At 41.0% G+C, this 18,085-nt stretch overlaps 1 protein-coding gene and 1 long non-coding RNA gene across 22 annotated transcripts in view; one reads left to right on the forward strand and one right to left on the reverse strand.

Moving 5' to 3' along the window:
* Window positions 1–18,085, forward strand: part of RBFOX1 (RNA binding fox-1 homolog 1) — a 2,478,424-nt gene that overhangs the window by 859,155 nt on the left and 1,601,184 nt on the right. The window lies entirely within an intron of this gene.
* Window positions 5,800–18,085, reverse strand: part of LOC122174798 (uncharacterized) — a 56,805-nt gene continuing 44,519 nt past the window's right edge. The window contains exons 2-4 of the long non-coding RNA XR_006177118.2: window positions 13,216–13,295; window positions 10,394–10,468; window positions 5,800–8,800 (exon numbers count right to left, since the gene is read on the reverse strand). This is a non-coding gene — a long non-coding RNA (uncharacterized LOC122174798). The remainder of the gene's footprint in view (window positions 8,801–10,393; window positions 10,469–13,215; window positions 13,296–18,085) is intronic.

An 18,085-nucleotide genomic window follows, 5' to 3' on the forward strand; every position in this document is an offset into this window, starting at 1 on the left:
AAAGGCCCTGCTCCCACTCCACCCCTTCCCACCCACGCCCCTGAGCCTGACATGCCTTTGCTCCTTCCCTCTCCCCTCCCCCGAGCCTCCTGCACGCCATGAAACAGCTGATCGGGAGGTGCGGGGAAGGAGCAGGAGGTGCTGATTGGCTGCCGGTGGGTGGGGGAGCTGATGGGGGCTGCTGACGTATTACTGTGGCTTCTTGGCGATGTACATTGGTAAATGCTGGCTCCTTCTCAGGCTCAGGTTGGCCACACCTGTACTAGATGATCACAGTAGTCCACTCTGGCCTTAGAAACTAGGAATCGAAGGCCCCTTTACACTGCATTGGTGATGTAAAGGGATGTTAGAGTGGACAGAAATAAAAATTACATTCCCTTTAAGGCTGCTTTACACTGCCAGATTGGTGTAAAGGGGCCTTTGTGTAAAAATGAATGCATTTCTAGATCTGGATATAATTAAGGACTAAATGCATCCTTGGTGGAGTTTCTCTAGAATGAATGTCTGAAAATAAATTAGATTAGATTAATGATGATAATATAACATTGTCACGTTTAATATGGTAGTACCTAGTGCCAACCATGATCAGGGCAGGAAGCTAGCAATGGGAGTAAAAGCATTCCTTGGAACTCTGTTTACAAATGTTTCTGAAGACAGGAGAATTTATGTAGAGAAGTGATATAACTGAAATGAGTTTGGTGAAGTGTGTTTGGCCAAAGAACTGGAACCAGCCAACTTATTGTGTGTAAGGACAAATACATTAATGAAGGGATGCAGTGTGTTTGACTTTTAGTTGTGTACCGTAATTAATAATATATTTAGTTCTGATGGATGAAAGGAAAATCTATATTATGCCAGTTCTTTTCTTCAGAAGGCCTGGTCCCCACTAACCCCCGAGTTTGGACTAAGGTACGCAAATTCAGCTACGTTAATAACGTAGCTGAATTCGAAGTACCTTAATCCGAACTTACCGCGGGTCCAGACGCGGCAGGGAGGCTCCCCCGTCGATGCCGCGTACTCCTCTCGCCGAGCTGGAGAACCGGCGTCGACAGCGAGCACTTCCGGGATCGATCCCAGAACATCGATTGCCTGCCGCCGGACCCTCCGGTAAGTGAAGACGTACCCGAAATGTAGTAAAAAAACAGCTACTCCTAAGGTATATTAGCAAATACGACCTTCACCTATTTCAGCAATAAACATGCAATCATTTCAGGGACACCCGGGGGGGCGGGGGATGGGCAAGTGGGGCAATTTGCCCCGGGCCCCATAGGGGCCCCCACGAGAATATAATATTCTATAGTATTGCAACTTTTTTTATGGAAGGGGCCCCCAAAATTGCTTTGCCCCAGGCCCCCTGAATCCTCTGCGCAGCCCTGAATCATTTACTTTTTCAGTACAACAAATTGGATTTTGGTGTGCTTCATCATACTGATTCTGTGTGGCAACTTCCCCCCCCCCCCTTGTACTAAGTAAATTAATTTGAATGTCAGAGACCAGTAGTTTTGTGCAGATACTAGGTTACATGAGCATATCCTATCTTTCTGTTTCCTTTGAACATTAGAGCTCGGCTGTTTTGTGGCCCAAAGAAAGAGGCATGTTTTGTTCTGGACTCTGATAGCTTTGGTCATTTATGGCCTCTGACAGGAACATATATCTAAAGTCTTTTTAAGTTTCTACTGTACTTAGAGTTCAAGTATGTTTGTTGCTTTGAACCATGGCCACTTAAAATGATTTGCACTTATGTACCATAACCAATATCTTGGTGGATTGGTATCCCTATGCAGCGCTATACAGAGGGACCAGGAATTTTCCCTATTAGACAGCAAATCAAAAACAGTGGTAGGATGTTGAACTGAATTATTTCTTAAAAGTAGAAGCATGAGTACATTTAATGGCATGACATTAAATTTGGCTTAAAACTACAATAGGCTCAAGTCTACCAAACCTTTTCCTTCGCTCCCAGTCAGCCAGCAGTGAGTGCAGTACTGTATGCCAGCTAGGTTATAGCCAAAATCTAGAAGCAGCATTAACGTAGACTCTCTGGCTATATACATTCCTTGTGAGGAAAGGGGTTTGTGCAGGGGATAGAGTGTGCGGCCACTTGCAGCACAGTACCTGTGAAACCCACAGTGCAATGGGAGAAGGATCAGAGGTAGAGCATAGTGGTGCTGACCCTTTATGTGACTGGAAATTCCTCTCTACAGGATCCACAGGGCTGGTAGATTGCACCCCTTGTGCATGTTTCCATAGACTGCTCCCTCTCAGAAAGAAATTGCAATTCTTCCTTGACAGAGTAGCAGGAAACTCCATATGTTCAAACTCTATCCATCCCATTGTCCAACCCATTGTTGTCCTCTACTCCTCTCTGTCTTTTACAGTCAAGCTGTTAAGAAATCATAGTACTTATTCCTCTACATTTTCCAGACTCCAGCCCTTCCTCCTGCCAAACCTTTGTCCATAAATTTCACACCTAGGTTATTGTAGACCTACATTGCTCCCTGTGAGTCTGCTTAAAATGTCACAACCAAACTCTCCATTCTCATTCCACTGCTCTGACTATATCCCACACCCCGATCTCATACACACACACTTCTCTTTTAATACTTCATTGATATCTCATTTCCTTCTGTACCATATTCAAACTCCTCATCCCTGCCTTCGAGGCTATATAGATGTTCTTTGTCGAGTATATGTCCCTATGGGTGCTCCACCATAGGGTGCATGCATGCCTGTGAGCTCTTGACCTGACAATACAAAGCAGTTTCTGCGTATTCAAACTCCTCATCCCTGCCTTCAGGGTTATATAGAAGTTCTAAAATTAGCCCTTTAAACTAGTGAAAGTTGTAAGGAAAAGGAAGATCAGTAGTAGTTTTGCAACCCTATGTATAATTACTTGAATTTGATTTTGTTGGGGAGGGGTTTCTGTTCACCAGGTATATGAATAGGTATAGATTAATAATAATAATAATACTTGATATTTATATAGCAACTATGAATCTCTAAAAAGATTGGCTGCCTCTTGTTGCTCTGTGCTGGCCATGGATGGTTCTGTGGCTCCCTGCCTCTGTTTTTGCTTTTGCTCAGGGCACCTTAAAAAGTCCACAGATATTCAAAACATTCCCGTTCTGTGGTAGAGTTTATTAAGTTCTGCTCAAAGTCTTTCAAAATAGAACCCAAACCTACAAAGTCTTCATCCCAGTTTCAGCTGGGTCTAGACCCTATCCCCCTGAGTCTGTCCTCTCTTTAAAGTTCATTTTTCACTCCAGCCTCAACCTGGGCACAGGTCCTTCTCCCTGAGGGTCTGTCTTCCTGGCCTTGCAGCACTTCTTGCCTACAGTTTTACCTTCTCTATCGCCTCCAAAGGCCTTCTTGCCTGCTAACTCAGGCCCCTTCATGAGTCTTTTTACTAGGGTTACCATACGTCCGGATTTCCCCGGACATGTCCGGCTTTTTGGTCCCCAAATCCCCGTCCGGGGGGAATTGCCAAAAAGCCGGACATGTCCGGGGAAATAGGGAGGCTAGGATCTCCGAATCTGTGTGTGGGGATCGCCCGCTGTGACATCATATCGGTGCGACACTCGGCTCCTGCCCAGGGCATGCTGGGGGCTGTAGTCCGGGCGGGCCTCATGCTCTTGTGAGGCAGCAAGCCGTCGGGGGAGGGAGGGCGCGGGCCCCTGTCCTTTGGGTGGAGGGTGTCTCTGGGCGCCGCTCGGCAGCCAGCGCAGGGCTTGGGGGTGCCCCAGAGGGGGTTGTGGACACCAGCGCGTTGCGTGGAGCCGGCACTGTCTGGATTTGCGTCCCCCTGGGGCTGGAGCTGCGCCCCCGGCCCCGGGCACCAGTCACATAGGGTTACCATACGTCCGGTTTTTCGGCAATCAAACCCCCGTCCGGGGGGAATTGCCAAAAAGCCGAACATGTCCGGGAAAAATACCGGACGGGCACTTCCTCTCCCGCGGCTGCTCTGCTCCTCCCCTGACTCAGACTTCGGCTCTGTTTAAGAGCCAAGCTGCCCGAGCCAGCGCTACCGGCTTCGGGCAGCCCCTGTGCCTCCGGACCCCAAGCCACCGGCCGGGCGCTTCCCTTCCCGGGCTCCAGCTGCTCTGCTCCGGTGGCTGGGGTCCGGAGGCACGGGGGCTGCCCGAAGCCGGTAGCGCTGGCTCGGGCAGCTTGGCTCTTAAACAGAGTCGAAGTCTGAGTCAGGGAGGAGCAGAGCAGCTGGAGCCGGGGAGGAGAAGTGCCCGGCCAGCAGCTGGGGTCCGGAGGCAAGGGAGCTGCTGAAGCCGGAGCGCTCGGGCAGCTCGGCTCTTAAACAGAGCCGAAGAGTCAGGTGAGGAGCACAGCAGCTGGAGCCTGGGAGGGGAAGTGCCCGGCCGGGGCGCAGGGTCCGGAGGCATAGGGGCTGCCCGAAGCCCGAGCACTACCGGCTTCATGGTTTGCCGGGCAGCCTCCAGACCCTGCGCCCCCGGCCGGGCACTTCCCCTCCCGGGCTCCAGCTGCTCTGATCCTCCCCTGACTCTTCGGCTCTGTTTAAGAGCCAAACTGCCCGAGCCAGCGCTACCGGCTTCGGGCAGCCCCCGTGCCTCCGGACCCCGAGCCGACGGCTGGGCACTTCACTTCCCAGGCTCCAGCTGCTCTCCTCCGGCGGCGCAGGGTCTGGAGGCAAGGGGGCTGCCCGAAGCCGGTAGCGCTGGCTCGGGCAGCTTGGCTCTTAAACAGAGCCGAAGAGTCAGGGGAGGAGCAGAGCAGCTGGAGCCCGGGAGGGAAAGTGCCAGGCCGGGGGCACAGGGTCCGGAGGCATAGAGGCTGCCCAAAGCCCGAGCGCTACTGGCTTCACGGGTTTGCCGGGCAGCCTCCAGACCCTGCACCCCCGGCTGGGCTCTTCCCCTCCCGGGCTCCAGCTGTGCTGGGGAAGCGCCGGACGGGGGCGCAGGGTCTGGCGGCTGCCCGGCAAACTGTGAAGCCGGTAGCGCTTGGGCAGCCCTTTTCGCATGGCTGGGAGGGAGGAGGGGGAGTTAGGGCGGGGACTTTGGGGGAATGGGCGGAGTAGGGGCGGAGTTGGGGTGGGGCTGGGGGTGGGGAAAGGGGTGGGGCCAGGGCCCGTAGAGTGTCCTCTTTTTTTATTTTTTAAATATGGTAACCCTACTTTTTACTCCCTGTAGACCTCTACCAACACCTCTTTCCAGATTTCTTCCTTATCTATTGCATGTCTGATTGGGTCACCTGACCGTCATTCTCTCCACCTGGGAAGGTGTTAACCTTGTCAAAGGTGCACTGAGGCCCATCAACTCCTAAGAGATTTGAGACTGTGTGAAAGAGCCCTGCAGGCCAGCCAAGTCTCTGAACATATCTTAGATTAGACTTTCCATTGTTTTGTTGTTCATTTTGTTTGTTAATTAATTCAAACCTCAGGGAGGGAGTTGTGCCGATGCTACACAGGAAGTGTAAATGGTGTCTTGGAAGTGGGAAGCTGACTTACTGACAAAGGACCGGATCCAGCATCCATTGCAATCAATGAGCCTTTACATTAACTTTAATGGCCAGTGAGTCAGGTCCAAAGGTAGTGATTAGTTATTTAGATTTAAATAACAATAAAAATGCTAATTTAGAAAATTCTAGACATTATAATAATTAGACTTATAGTAAAAATGTTTGACCATGCAGCATCAAAAAAGTCACATACAAATAATGAATTAACTGAGCCAGCCAATAAATCAAAATAACAAAATAGCCTGTTTAACCCTCCCAGGAACATACCCTCAACCTTTCTCCAAACCCTGTCAAACAAATGGCTTTTTGCAGCATGCCCAGAAGGTCAAGTTTATGGTATTTCAGGTGCAAGTTCCAGATGGTCTATAACATGCTAAATAATGTATGGGGTGGGGGAGGGAGATGTGAATGGGAGGAAAGAGGCAAGAGACAATGTTATACTGACATGAGTAAAACCACATTTTGAACCAGGTTTTTAATTTAGAAAAATAGTCAAATTCAGTTAAGGTGCTTCTAATTTCATAAGCAGTAACAAAAGGATGATACTTCAATTCCCCCGAAGGCAGAAAAATACTGGTTTTCATTTTGAGATTCATGTAATTTACTACTGGTATTGACTTCAAAATCTTACTCACCAACATTCTGTGTGCCGTAAATGTTTTATTTCCTTTTTGGCCTACATTTGCTTTGATTACAGGAGCACCAGTATTTTAATGTCATGCTGTATTTATAGGTTGACATTTGAAGGAAGCGTATATTTTATCTTTTCGGTCTTATAATGCTCTGCAGTGAAAGTTTACCAATTATGTGATGCATCATATCATAATATGCAATAGCATTTTATTGTGTAAGCCAGGTATATATTTTTTCCAAGCAGTTTTGTGTGAATTTGTTTAACTTAAATGTGAAAGAAACGGAGTGACTGCTTGATTGTTCAGTGAGACATGCTGTATTTAGGTGCCATGTAACCTTCCCAAGCAACTCTGTCTATACAATAGAGTGCTCACCATCCATTGGAGTGTGTTTCTTCTGTTGCTGCCAGTCTGGCCAATTTATGATGAGAAAAAATATCCACTTGGCATTAGGCTGAGACCATCGAACATCTCAACTGAGCCAGGTTTTCACCCAGGCTAAAGTTGAAAGGGTAATTTAGTAACAAACAATACAGAATAGCACTCTGAAATCATTACTTTAATATTAAGCTGTTGGGATATTCAATTGCATCATCTAAATAACACAGAGTTTCAGTATAGAAAGATATTACTGCATACAGCAAATACAGGATGAATTGCAGTGTTTACAGCCAGATACAATTAAAAATACTGTGCAATGATATTAATGTTAAGGACTGGATTTAGCCCCTGGAATCAGTTAGAACCTGTGACCTGGATATTAAAATTTCTTCTCACTATCGTATTGTCGGTTCTCAGACCTAGGCAACAGATTCTAACTCTACTTTGAGGGACAAATTCTGTCCTGATTTAAACACACCAAAGACTTGTGTGGAGTGTGTGGGGGTAAATCAGTGCAGTTTTGACCCTAAGATAGTAATATTATCTTCTGATAGCTTTCGCAGGCACTATAGGAAATTAATTGATGGCTTCACTCTAATTCACGGTGGCGAGAGGTGTCCACATCATGAAATAACATCCCAATAGGCACTTACTGGCAGTGTTCAGCACAGAAGAAGAAATAAGTGGACATAAAGTTTTCCTTCCAACTACTCTGGTAACTCTAAAGGAGTCTATAACGTATGGCACCTAGAATTTTATAACAAGGCAAATGTTATAAACTAAATAGAACATTGGTGGTGCAATGTGAGGAAACTGAATATCTCATTCCCTGTGCTGTGTCTATTAAGTGCATTAATATAGAAATTGAATTTCCAGTGCTGTCAATGTTTACATGAATAATTGAATTTGTAATAATATTTTATAGATAACTGTGAAACACATTTTTGAGCTAGACTAATGCAGTGCCAGAGTGAAGACGTGTGAGATTTCTCAGCTCTCCAATAGATTCTTCGCTTCCAAATCTGTCACTGTTCATAAGCTTCAAAGTGCATTAATATTGCTTAATCAATCAATTTTATGCAAAACAATAACCAAGACTATTCACAACAGCAAATTATTTCCTGGAATGTTTGGATCAATAAAGTTGATAGGCTGTTGGTAAAATGTTGTCCATAAGACAGGTAAATGGAAAACAAAAATCATTATCAAGGAGCTATTTTCACTACAGTGCAAAATTAATCCCAGTCTTAAACTACCCCTCACAATTTGACTAGCATAAATAAAGTAGAATTAGAAGTAAATTATACACTGGGTCAATCATGCCCAACATGGGAAATTCTAATGAAAGGGCCTGGAAACTTCATGAGTTTCTTTAGAATCACGTTATCAGGGCATGGAGGGAGAATTTACCTTTGGAAAGACAGTAAAAGGAAATGGCTCCCCTAATTCACAAATGCCCTACAATTCACAGCAGAAACCCATAATGACATCCACAAAGGTCTGAGGCTTTTCACAGAAGCTCATTGACTATGTTTATCCGTGGACCCCACCGCACCAATGGCAGCAGTGATTCAGCTGTCCTCCTCACTGGCTATGTATAGCCCCCTTCAGTATGGGATTATGTATGAAGAGGTGAAAAATTAAGGGATTGTGTTGTGGTCATGGTAAATTCCCATGGATATGGAGGATCAGGATGGCATAGAGAGTGATAATGTTGTAACTCTGCCACCTTCAACTACCCTGTGTGTCACAAAGCTCCAAACACACACAGATCACGTACAGGGGATTCTGGAGACTTGAAGGAATAGAGTATGATGCCACTTATGATCAATCCCTCTGTATACAAACCAAAATCAGGACACTTCCATTGGTTTTCATCCCCTCTGCTGTGGGGGAAAAAGGAAGGGATAATCTATCCCTGGAAAAGTACCTCCCTTTTTTACTATTAGTTCTTCTTTGGTGATCCTTCTAACTTGCAGACCTTTGGGCTCCACTTGGAATAAATATTGGTTTATTCATTTCTAGTAATTGGAACACTATTCATGTTTCAGTTCTGCATGCCCACTAACCAAAAGGCTATCTTTTGGGTGTGATGAGTAGCATAGTAATCTACAGTAAGTCCATTTCTGCACTAGGTGTAACCTTATCTACACAGTGTGTTTTCTTCACTTCTTTATTCCTTTAGGATTGCTGTGGTATTGAACCTGTCAAGGCAACTGTAACCTTGTAAATCCCTGAAGCTCATCCAGGTTCCATGGTGTCCTTATATAAAGATCTTTCTGTTGAGTTCCTCTGGTGTCCTGCAAGGCAATGGAACATATAACTGAACATTTCTCAAAACCCAGTTTTTAGTTCTATTTCATACTCTATACGTTACTCCATCACACACTACCTTTGGGAGTCTTAGGCAGGTAATTTGATTTGAAAATTATTTCAGACTTAAAGAACTCCCTTTTATAATAGGCATTCTTCAGGGTGGAGGGTGAAAAAGAGCAATTTAATAACTACCAAATACATTATTTAGTATACATGAAAACTTTAATTTAAAAGACAAATGTGCTTTGTGGTAAAGGAACTGCAATATATCAGTGGTTGCCATTCATTTGATTTTTTTTCTGTCCAAAAGCAGATAATAAGTGTCTAGTTAAGCACTCAGAAGGAGATTTTCAAAAGCACACATGACACTGAGGCACCTAAATTTCATAGAGTCTCAATGGGAGTTAGGCGCTTAGCCACATTGTGCGCCTCTTACACTCTCCCCCTTAGAGTTCAGAATTATGAGGGATAGGTAGATGCTAGATTTAAATGGAAGGCAAGCTACATTTTGGGGACATGTTTCATATTGTTCTGTAAAGATTATGGGTTTTATTTTCTCTCTTCTTTTTTCTTTCCATTCCAGTGGCTTATTGCCAATAAGCAACTATTTTATCCTTCAGGTCCTAATATTTTAAATGGGCACATCTATTTCAGACATGCAAATCCCTAAATGCATTCATGTATGTTGGGGCTGTGTGCATGTCTTCCTGTATACACAGGTGCAACTATGACATGTGATGTAATAGATGAAACAACCTGACTACTTCTTATTTAGTGTGGAAAATGCTCTGAGGTTTAGTAGTCTTAGCTACAAGGAATTTAAAGTTATTAAAAATTCTAAAGGAGGTCAAAGCACAGATCAGGTGTAAAATGTGTAACCCGATGCAGCTTAAGCAGATCTAGTGTCCAGTCTGGCACACCTTGAACTCTGTGGAAGTTTAGCTGTTCATTTCAATGGGTGCAGCTTTGGGCCCATATTTTGCAGTTCATTTAATGTGAGAAGGACTTTTTGACTTTCAAGCTTTCAGATAGCTCGCCTAAGCAAAATCATGTCATTTCCTTTGCTTTGTTTTAATATCTTTGAACTGGTGATAGGCAGCTGCAGTTTGGGGTCAGGGACAGTGGTATCAATGATTTTAAAATTTTGCTGACACTTTCTAGAGCATATACACAAAATGTAAGTGCCTCTTTTTTTTTAAGCAGCAATGATCTATAGAGTCCACCCTGACCTGTCATTCCACAATTCACAAAACTGTATCTCCTCTGCAATGTTGCACAAGAGGATTATGATAGATGAACTGAGTGCATAACATATATTGTTTTAGTGCATTAGTTCTGATTTCCTGTTAAAGGTGATTGATTGAGTCTCAGTCAAGTTTCTGTCCACAACAGATATTAAAACAAACTCACCCAGACTCGATCAATCACTCTTATCAAAGAATCGCAAGATTTGGCCAAAAAAAAAAAAAGATAAAATGCAAAAAACTCTATGTGTTTTTGCACTATGTTCATCCATTCTCATTATTTTTTCAATAGCATCAGAAAAAATTGGTTGTCTTTATAAAATTCTTGCTCACCATTTTAGTGAATTTCTTGAAGATGGTCAGCAGCCCTGGTTAAAGAGATGATTTCCTGACATGAAAAGCTGATTTCTATTTTTAAAAAAATCATTTGATCATAAAAGAGAGACAAGCAGAGGTATCATATTTTAGAGGATCAGTTGACAGCAAGGAAGGACATTTATCTGTAAAAGCTGACCTTGGCAGTTTCAGCTATCATATGCATTGATTTCCACCAGTATCAACATTTTTTTCTCTGAAGACTGGATTACAGCATCTGCCTTCTCTAAATAATTACATTGTATGCTGTTGATATTTCCCTTACCCTAATTAATAACTGTTTGTTCCTATGAGTATAATCGAGCCACAATCACAGGGCTTTCATGTGCAGCAGGATAGCTGTGGATGCATTGTGCCTAAAGTACAAGGTAGATATGCTGAGGGACTGTATGCGCTTTACATGTGGTGGAACTGGCTCCATGTAAGTCAGTATGATTGCAGTTTAAGGGCAGGCAGGAATGCAGGTGAGTGTGTTTTTGCTGGCTTGACTTGGATGAAATCCATTGGCCACAAATCCTGGGTCCAAGGGCTGGAATAACAGCCCAGTGAAAGTCTGTAAAGTTTCCCTGGACCCTGTCTGTTGATTGGAAGTTTGATTTCCATCACTACTACTACCTGGACCCTCCATAATTACCTCTAAAAAGCTTCCTTATTTGGCATCCTCATGAATTAAAGAATCTGCCAGATTGGTCCAAATGGAGAATGAGAAATATTATCTCATTTAATGAACACTCTACCTTGACTTAAAATATTATTCAAATATACATCTTTCATCATTTTAAAAGAGGCAATATTATTTAACAGTTATTATAGGTGGAGCTTGTAGGATTGCCAAGAGTTACATTTTCCATTGTAAGACCATATTTTCAGTTGCTTATAACTTTTACCAAATGTAACTGTTTAGATTGAAATTTTCTACGCTGCATGTCTGCCTCAAGCTTTTTTAAATTTCAGCAAAAATGGTTCATCTGTTTCTAAGAATAAGACTAAGGGAAATGGGTTGTGCTTCCCATGTTAAAACAAATTCTTACAACCATTTCATTTAAAGGCTGTAGCACCTCTGTGTTTTGGAGCAAGAGCTTGAAATGTGGCATGTTTTTGTGTCAGGAATATACCATTTGCTATTCTCATAAAAAGCTGCCAAAATTTGGCCAAGTCATAAGCCTTTGAAAAATGGCAGTTGGCACATGCTCAGTAAAGGTTTGTTAGTGAAACTCACTAGCAAACTTTCTCTCTCATACCCCTTTACTACTGGTCTACAGAGTATGACAACCTCCTACTGCTATCAATTGCTCCATTAGTTCAAGCAGGAGAGGTTCTTGAAGTGGATCTAAAGGTTCCAGTCCTAAAAATGATCCATGTGTATGTCAGTATGTTTCCATATGATGGAATTTGTTTTCTCTGTGGGCCTTTTAAAGAAAAAATCCTAAGGAATTACACACAAATTTCATTTAAAAATATTGTGGTTGAGCACTTAAAACATAGGAAATGCCAGGATTTAGGTTTCCCATGCAGCCTAGAATCTCCATAGCATTCAGTGCTACATAGACACCAACTTCTGCCTCTACTCTTCAGGCTGCAAGGGGGCAATGTAGAGCTGCATGCTGTAGCCCTATTCTGCTCTAGAAATGGAGGAATTCTCCCCTTGGCTGATTGCATAATCTTTATGGCAATTATACACCACCAGCATGGCACAGGGGAGTTGCAGAGGAGATAGAATTTGCCCCACGGAAATATTAGTCCAAATTTACCCCTACCACGGGTTTGTTGTCACTGGTAACTGAAACAACAGCACCACATATATCTGAGTCTTCTCAAAGCCTGGTGGCTTTAGTATCTTCCTTTAAGGCCCACCTCTTCTCTTTTGAAAAAGGGACACTCCAATCCCTGATCTAGCTAATTCATTCTAATTTACAAGATGAACTTGGCATTATGATGCAACAGTAAGTACCTTGCCTCTTTATACAGGTTTCAGTCACTTGACATCATGATGACTCTATAGAGTCTTACAGCCCACCAACCTGTTACAATCATGATTAGAGGGATTATATAATAGCACCAAAATAGTACAACTTCTAGCAGCTCAGAGAAGAAGCACTCTAGTGTTCATTCAGTTTACATCCAAGAAAGCATTAATTGCTTTGAAGATGGAAAGGGAATGCCTTCAAATAAATTTAAATTGCAAGCTTGGTCAGCTAAAATGTTTTTAATTATCCATTGGCAGCCATTCAACCCAATTTTTACACACTGATTATAGTGTGTGTCTACTTTGGTTTGTGCTTGTTAATAATACATGGCTTTCTCCATAGGGGGAAGAAAACACCTCTTAGTGTATATGACATCATACATAAGAAATAAAAAAAAAAAAACAATTATATTCAAAGGTATGATTTCACACTCATAAATTACAAGACTGATCCACTAAGCAAGCAGTTAATCTCTTCTATGATTTTATTTTCTTCATTTTAATTCTAAAAATGAAAAGCTTGATTCTCTACTCCATCTGAACAGAGCACGGAGCCAACTGTGACTCCTGGGTTGTAACTCTCTCAGGGAACCTAATCCAGTGAAGAATCGGGGGTGACAGAACTCTGCTCCATCTCCCATACCCCACCCTCAAAATGCCCCAACATGTTCCATCCCCTTAAGCTGGAGGGGCAATAGGAAAGCTGGCACAGGAGGTGGCAGAGCTCCTCCACAAGTGGAGAGCATCCCTTCTCCAGCAACATAGGGAATATAGGAAATGTCCTTTCTGAAATAAGACCAGTGGTGTGTCTTACCTGGTATCCTCTTTCCAAAAGGGGCCAGTAGCAGAGGAAGATGCAGGAAACCCCATAATGGACACTTGTGGAATCACTCACTAAAAGAAAGAGGTTTGTTTGTTTGTTTGTTTGTTTGTTTGTTTGTTTGTTTTTAAACTAACTTGAAGCAGTTAGTGGTTGTTTCCTTTCTCTCCACATTTCATTTAGTGACACTGCACAGATTCCACTTGTAAGAACTACCAGTAAAAGAATTATCAGAATTATGTTTACTGTAAGCTATACCGGTTTTGTGTTTATCTTCTTGATCTAGCTTGGGTGACAGATACTCATTTAAAATCCTGAGCTAGGAAGATATGAATTACTTCCAGTGTTTTCTTGAAAGGAATCAGTCATACAGCTTGCCCTCAAATGCGAGGTACACTACATGGCTGATATTTCCTGAAATGAAAAATGTTGCAAGTTTCTGGTCTTTAGGCATATTAATTTGAAGCTTCAGAAGAGTTATATTGAGAATGTCTTAATTACAGATAAATTTGCATTAATTTACCAGTTCTCCTGTCTAGATTATGCTGACAGCTACAGTGGCATAAATTACTCCATTGTCTACCATCAAGTTTCTCTTGATTTACATGAGTATCCCTGACCACAGAGTTTGGCCCTGCGTGTACATCAGAGCTTGAAAATTTCAACTAAAGTGAAAACTAGTTTTCTGTATCACTGACCCAATTCCCAGTAACAGCAAGGGAATGATGTATGTGTTGTAAAGCTTCCTTCTTAACCTCATTGGGATCTTTTTGAATTGGTGAGCAATTTTTTTCCCTGCTAAATGCTATCCATGTTAAAGATATTCTCTGCAGTATAGCAGGGTTGTCATTATGATTTGTGAAAGCTGTGCTGAGGTGTTCAAAGTGACTGACTGGTTCTAGCATTTGATTATCTAATATAATATTTATGGAGTCATCTATTCCATTGGAGTACATAATTTTGGTCTTTGCTTTACTAGTGCTTCTTTTTTAATCCATATCTTCCCCCACTCCTTGCATGTATTCACTGACTTCTTGTTGATGTCTAACAGGAAAGTGTTATCCAAAGGACAATGTCATCTCACAAGTTGAATTTAGAAAATATTTCTGTGGATTTTATATTCCAATCACTTCCATCAAATGATTCTCTTTATACAGTCTAAGGAGCTGGATAGAAATATAGTACTAACAGAATTCTGCGACGATTATCAATTAGTATTGAAAAAAGAGTTCCTGCACACCATCTCTAGCTAATTAATATAAATTGAGTTTGTATCATAGAAACCTTTCCAAAGTTTGTCAAAGTTTTAGATAAAAAATTCTAAATGCTTTTGTGAAATCAATTAAATTAAATGCAAAATAGCGAACAGCCACATCCAATTGTATTTGTGGTAGAGTTAGGGTCACTACAATATATATTGACTACAACATCCACATTGGACTAGTGAGATTTGTTTTTTTCTTTATAAACTGCTCAGTATAATGTTTTGCTTGCCTGTGCTGGTATAAACTTTAGAAGCTAAACAGAATTTCTGAGATTATATACAATAGTACCAGTTCCCAGAATGTTACATTTGGTTTATAGTATGTAGTTGAATTTGATACCACACTTTTTACACTACTGAAGAAACATTATCAAAAGCTATTTTGTTGTAATTTTGGACTTGATCTTCTCTAACTTGCATAAGTGTAAATCTGGAGTATCTCAATCAAAATTAATTGCATTTTACCAGTGTAAAATTGGTGTACATGAGAGTGGATTCAGGGGCCCTGAGTCTTCAGAGAGTGCCAGCAGATACACTTCTGTGCCAGGTCTATCCAATAAATGGCTGCAGTAATTTTTTTTTTTAATTTACTCCTTCAGCCTCTTGCAGGCAAATCACAGTTTGTTGCCAAGTGAGTCTGAATCTTAGCACTATTTTGAATTCAGTCAGTACCATTCTAGCAACCTCAGAGTTGCTGAGAAAATACAGAGGTAGTTTTTTGCCAGTCTCATCACTGTGGGCTTGATCCTGGATGGTGCTGAAAATTGTAACTCCAGTCATCAAAGTACTTAAGCATGTTTAACTTTTAATTATGTGCATAAATGCTTTGCTGGATCTCAGGACCAAAGTGCTCAACCCTTTATAGGATTCAACACGGTAAAGGAAGAGTGCATGGAAAAATAACTCTTTGGAGGTATATAACAATAGCTGCTAAGTGTGTTTGTTAGATTTGTAGTGTTGTTGTAACTGTGTTGGTCCCAGGATATTAAAGACAAGGTGTTTGAGATAACATCTTTTATTGGACCAACTTCTGCTGGTGAAAGAGATAAGTTTTCAAGCTTACACAGAGCTCTTCTATGGAAGCATGAAAGCTTGTCTCTTTTCACTAACAGAAGTTAGTCCAGTAAAAGATATTACCTCACCCGCCCTATCTCTCTTACCTTAGATTTGACATACACAGCTCTATTATCCAGATATTTGACTTTTATTTTCTAAAGCTGGAGGCTGAGTTTGCAAGGACACAAGATTACAAGAATGCAACAATGGCTTGAAGCAAATATTAAAAATAAATAAATAAGAATCATACTCCCGCCGTAAAGTTAGAAAGAAATGAAGGTTTTTCAGTGGAAAGTGTGGTTCTGATCTGACACAGTACTATGGGCCAGAGTTATTAATGCTGGTAAAAATTGTATCTCCATATGATCAGTGCAGTCTGCTGTACTCTGGGGTAGGGGAAATTCATCTTAGGGGTGGACAAGCCGCTGTAGTTCACAGCCAGTGCCACATAGAAGAGCCAGCAGCCAAGGGGATGAGTTGAATTAGCACATCCTCCAGCAGACATGGCCATATCCCGTTCCTGATCAGCAATTGCCCACTTTTGGGGGGTTCTGCTAGCCCCAATTTACACGCCTCAGCTTGTGCCTCCTTTGCTCTGTAACTTTTTCTTTCTTTGACACCAGCATAGACCTGCCAGTGACTCTAGCAGTTTAATTACCTGAATTATTCACAGTGTGTAGGAAATTTAGGAGGCAAAACAGCTGGAGAATAATTGGAATGACAGTAGAAAAAAAATGAAGCACAACACTGAGGGGACCACATCTCAATAAAAGGATACAAGGTCTTCTGTAGCACTGGGAGACTATGCTCCATAAGAAATCTTCTGAGAACTGTTCTGCAAGTTGAGCCTAATGGGCATCAACATTCAATGTCATATAACTAAAATGGTCTGAGTCATTGCTCCTAAGTACCTTTTAGTTTGCAGATGATGTAGCGAGTCAAGCTGTGTGAATAACTAACTGACATTGATTTACTGAATTATTTACTGATTTTTGGTTCACTGGCCAAAATGATTTTTTTTTAAATGTTCATTTCAGCTCAACTTGAAATTTTTTTTCAGCAAACAGATTTTGAAGAAAAAAAAATTTGTGAATCAAAGGAAATATTTTGTTTGATCTGAAATGAAACATTTTATTTTGTTTTGTTTTTTAACTTCTTTTTAAAAAATAATATCGAAGTAAAATTCTAAACAAAACTAAATGTTTCATTTTGATATCTTAATTAAACATTTTTATTTTTAATGTTTTTGTTTTTCAACTGAAACGGTTAGATGAATTCAGCAGAAATTTGTGAAATGTTTTGGTTGACCCAAATCTGCATTTGTCTGCAAAAAATAAAAAAAGGTTACGACTAAAATATTGGCAAAAAGAAGAACAGGAGTACTTGTGGCACCTTCTTTTTGCGGATACAGACTAACACGGCTGCTACTCTGAAACCTGACTAAAATATTGTTGCCTGGTCCATTCATATATACTATTTGGCATGTCTCTCTCTTGTCGAGTGACCTCTATATGATACCCATGTGTGTTTCCCTCATATTATGAAGTCACTGGTCATGGCTCCATAGAGAAGGTTGATTTGCATTTTTCACTAAAAGCCGGGATTCAATTTCTTTGTCATGTATGAAAAACACAGCATAGCCTCCAAAACCTACAGCACTTATTCTCTGAGTACAGAATCAGTAGTGTATGGATTTACAAGTGAATCTGTTAATTAGTTTAAAATTAATTAAAATGAAATTTAAATGGATCATTTAAAAGTTTTAGCATTCTTCAGTCTCTTCTGTGTCCTGAATGATCTTAATAACAGAATAACACATTCTGAAAATTTTCCATATTATTTAATATGCAATGAAATCTTGTGCATAAGTTATAATTGAAAAAAATAGGTTGTGATGAAACTAAGTTATTAATGATTATTGTATCAAATTATTATGATTACATAAAATATTTTGTTTTGTGTTCATGTACAAAACTTTAAATAACTTTTGAAAACCAAGGAAGTTCCAAGACAAAAAATCTACATCAAAATGGAGTTAAGATTAAAGATACATATCAGTAATTTAAGATTAAAAAACGTTAGAGGGATATTGTAATTATCTCAAAACCAAAACATCTAAACATGGTAGTCTAATGGAAATGTACAGTTAATACACCCAAACAACTTCTAATCTGCCCTGTAGAATAACCATAAAATCACCATTCAATTATCATTAGTGCATAATAGTATTTATGATCCCAGATTACATGACATTGATATTGTTTCTTCATAACATCGATAGAAGTAATTCCCATTGAATTGAATGGACTTTGGTTTAAACATATACACTTTCTTTTTTAAGCACTTGTGGTAAAAATCTGTTGTTAAAAATATCCTGGGACACGCTATAAGAACTTTCTGTACTTTAAATAGAGTAAACCATTAGGGACTATTTAGTCTTTAAAGACACCATCCTCATCAGACTGAGATGAAATCAGATTTTCTTGACAACCTGATTTGGTGAACTAAATAGGTTTGAGCATTGAATATTACTTTCCCTAGAGT

This window comes from Chrysemys picta, chromosome 10 (genome assembly GCF_011386835.1).
Source record: "Chrysemys picta bellii isolate R12L10 chromosome 10, ASM1138683v2, whole genome shotgun sequence".
NCBI classification, from domain to species: Eukaryota; Metazoa; Chordata; order Testudines; family Emydidae; genus Chrysemys; species Chrysemys picta.